General features: G+C 43.4%; 1 pseudogene; it reads right to left on the bottom strand.

Moving 5' to 3' along the window:
• Positions 1 to 238: 238 nt before the first annotated feature.
• Positions 239 to 4,193, bottom strand: part of LOC103368322 (pentraxin fusion protein-like) — an 8,946-nt pseudogene continuing 4,991 nt past the window's right edge.

Here is a 4,193-nt window from a genome sequence, read left to right as displayed (position 1 = left end):
ATGTATTGGTATTTTTGTATGAGTAAAGGACACCTGAATAACTCTTTTACCTCTCATACTGGCAAACCCAAAGTTTTGTCAGGCAACAATACAAACAGAAACTTTGTGGACTTCATGGAAAAGCAGTTAAAGGGTCATAACATGAAACAAAACTGAACCTAAGAAAGATAAAAACACAAATCAGTCCAACACCGACCTCTAAAGCCTGATCCCTTTCTGCACTGGACGTCTCATCGAGTCAGTCATCATCCACCACCATCACGTTCCCGTTCAGCGCATACTCGATGGTGCCCCAGTCGAAGATGTTTCCCTTGGGGACCTTGTGTCCGTAGTGCCAGGCCTGAATCATGCTCCTAGACAGCACAAAGTCCCACATGTTCAGATCTGTCACCTCCCCTACGAAGCTCTGCACGGCCTCCAACCCTCCCAGGTGCTTGTCTGGGTCTTGCCCCAGGATGATGGTTCCTTTTGGACGGATGGTGTGACCCGGCTTGTAGACCTGGTAGGTGCTGCGTTTCCCGTCCACCCAGAAGGCAGAGAGGCCGGTGCGAGACTCCCAGGTGAGGCAGAGGCTGGTGCGGAAGGTGGTGAGGGGCGGCAGGTGGAAGAAGGTGCCGTCGCCGCTCATGTAGAAGGAGATGCGTCCGTCCCTTTCGCGCCACACGTTGAGTTCGTCGTAGTCGGCTGTGCGGTAGGCGAACAGGATGATCTGTCGCTCCTCCGGAAGCTCGGTGGCGACGCGCATGCAGAGGGTGAAGGCCTTCAGAGACATCTCCTTCTGCGGGGTCAGGGCGACGAAGCTGAAGTCCGTCTCATAAGGGAACACTAGGACTTTGTCAGCCAGACCCGCTAGAATTAAAAAGGCAACAAATGTGTGGTAACAACTTACAGTTGCAATAAAAACAGATAGAACCCCTCTGAGTATGTCAGGGTTTACACGTCAGAATAACTATACCCCTGTCTAATGCTGCTGTTGTAATCACAGTTAAGCTTCATAATAACATTGAACTTTAACTGTGACTGGCCTGCAGATGGAAACCCCACATGCAGCATGCTGTGCAGCAAACAAAGCAAGGTAAAAGATGTCTGATATCATTTTGTTACACACAAATGGAAAAAGAAAAGATGCAAAACATTTCAAGTTCAAAGACACAATCAGCAGCATCACACACACATTTCAATGAATGAAAGCAATAACTAAGAAAAGCACTGCATTAGGACCTCAGATTTACAGGAGGACATAGGAAAAGCAGTGTCACTGTCTTTGGGTTACTTTGTTATATTTCTTCCTGTGTGCCTTCCTTCTCTGTGTCTCTGTTTGTCTCTCCCTTTGTTTGTCTGTGTACCATCCACATCCCCTTTCTGTTAATTCCTGTTTTATTTTGAAATTGTTTTTCCTTGTGTTTTTACATCCTCCCTTTGTCTCTGTTTCCCTCCTCATTTGATTGCCGCCATTGATTTTTACCTGTGTCTAGTCTCCCAAATTAGCTCTCAGTGTGGATTTGATCCTGTGTCTTCCCTTGTCTTTGGTCAGTTTGTCCTGTTTTGCCTGCTGGACTTCCTGCCTGTTTTCCACCTATTTGCTACCCTCCTGTTCACTTATCTTGTATTTGCCTGCCTGGACTCTTTCTTGTGTTGATGAGTTTTTGTTGTCCTTCCAGTAATTTTCTTTGTTAAAGTCCTTTTGATTTCTGCTTTGAATACCCATCTGCCTTGTGTCTGCACATTGATATTTCTGCCACAGTTGCGTCCCAGATCTGTTCAGGTTCAGGGAAGCAACACAAAACCAGCTGTTTCTGGTTTAGCAAACTTATTTATTGCTTAATAATACAATTAACAAATGAAGGAGAAAAAAAATGCAAAGGATAAACTGGACTTTGAACCTGTCAAGTCGGCCTAATCAGTGATGTGGACGGCAGCTATTCTACTGAGACAACACTAGCACTGAATGTCTCTGTGACACCTTGCATGTCTGAGAGATCAACTTCAAACGTGTTCAACTGTCACAAGAACCTGTCCAGTTCAGATTTGGATGATGTTGTTAATGAATTCATTAAGTGCCCATCCTCCAGGAGAAGCATCCTTCTTCTGATAGAAACCTGTAAGTCTATAAAAGTGTTTAAACATTTAGGTTGGCTGCATTATTTAATTTCACTGTTTAATGTTCATTGAAGTTGCTTGGTGGGAGAGAGAATTGTTTTTTTGTGTGTTGGTGTTTGTTGTTTAGAGCAACACGTGACCAACATCTTATTAAACGGTGAAGTTATTACACCTGTGTCACATTTTAAATATGACATAAACCATTCTCCCAAAAGTCAACAGAGTCATGAGTGAATTTTATGTGCTTAACTTTAAAAGCATCAGGCACCATTTGTCTCTGTTTGCTGCAGATCTCTGTGTACACACGATGCTTTTCCCTCATCTGTCTCACTGCATTACAACTTGGTCACAGGCAGGTGGGACAACACTCAGTCTGTGGACTCACTCTACAAAGAAGTCCTTACAGTATTGGATGAAAAGCCAAGAGATCAGCATCACTGCAATATCGTAAAAAACAAAAACAAAAAAACAAAAAGCGTCATATGGGCTAAAAACTGGAACAACAGAAGAGCTCCTGACACTACGAGCCTATGTGAAGCCTGGCTCAGCCTCCCAGCAGTCACACAAGTGCCTCATTACACAAATCAAAGCTCTGAGCTGCGAGTAACCACCAAAGGACAACAAGAGGCACAGAGGCGAGCTGCTCACACATAATCACAGCCTCTAAGAATGACAGTTTAGCTGCATTTTTAACATTACGTGTAATGATTGCTGCAGACTGATTGGCAGCCGTCCAATCAGTCACAAGGATAAACAAGGCCTTCGTGGTCGGGAAACACCATCCCGACAGCCAGGCGTGGAGGACAGTCTGTATTGTTGGCATCTTTTGGAAAAAATAGGACTTTTTGAATATTGAAGCTTGCTAATCACTGGGCTTCCCAACAAGACATCGATCCTCAATATACATCCAAGTTGATAAAAGCTTGGCTCAGGATTCATTCCTGGAAGGTCCCTGAGTGGCCATCTGCTGCCCCAGATTGGGAATCCTATAGAAAATCTTTGACACTGGCAACATCAGCATTACTTTACTTTACTTCTCATGTCATGTCCAGCTAAAGACTTTCTTTTCGAATTAGTTAAGTTCTGTGTTATCTTATCTAAACCAAAATATACAATTAATCTCAAAGTTTTTCAGATGAGGAACGGGGCTAAATTACAAAAGAGAGATATCACATTATTTACTGGAGGTCATAAAGATTAAATGATGTCATTGTTAATAAATACTGATGTTGAGGTTAAAACCCATTATATAGACCTTTTTAAAGGAGGTTACCACGGCTGAATAATTTAGATCAGCTCCTGAAATGATCATTTTCTGCACAAACACATGTAATATGACCAAGTTGCTGGAAAAACAAAGGTAGTTATTTAGAATTCCATACCTTGGGTGGCTGTGGAGAAAGTTGATCCAATGACACCAAGCAAAGCCACAGCAAACTTCACCGTGTTGACACTCTGCAAACACACAGAACATCCATGATCAGGCAGCATCTGGCAGCACATCAGAACAATATATTATTGAACACTTAATCAGAGAATGAATTCTATGATAAGAAAAGGAAGACAGGATTTCTTACCATTTTGATGTTGTTTCGTTCTTCCTCTGTGTTGCTAACTCAGTCCCTCTCTCCAGTGGCCCGTGCCCAGTCCTCTTCCCTCCTAGCACAGGCCATGACGTCAGCTCTGTAACGGATGCTCTGACAATAGGCCTGGTGTGTGTGAGGGCTGCGTGACACCGTGTGACTGAAGCGCACACATCATTTCACCTGCGTGTCACTACACTACCACAGTATGACCACAGACCACAATACAGTGTTCAACCGCCCCTCATAGAAATCCAACTGTTGCATCACTTTGCATTTGTTTATAGTGACTACAGATGTTAATGCAGTCTCAGAGGGTCAGTTCACCCACATTAAAGAGAGACACATTCATCTAATCCTGATCCTGGTTACTGAGGACATCACTGTAACAGTTTTCTGAAGTGATTTTCTACTGACATAATGTTCACAATAAGACTTGGTGCCAAATAGTTTTAAAGGTCAGCAGAGACACACAGACATGTTGAGACTAAGTACCTGGAATTATGTGAG

Source organism: Stegastes partitus, unplaced genomic scaffold (assembly GCF_000690725.1).
Source record: "Stegastes partitus isolate 25-593 unplaced genomic scaffold, Stegastes_partitus-1.0.2 Scaffold1144, whole genome shotgun sequence".
In the NCBI taxonomy this organism is placed as follows: domain Eukaryota; kingdom Metazoa; phylum Chordata; class Actinopteri; family Pomacentridae; genus Stegastes; species Stegastes partitus.
This window is presented reverse-complemented; position numbering and strand designations above follow the sequence as displayed.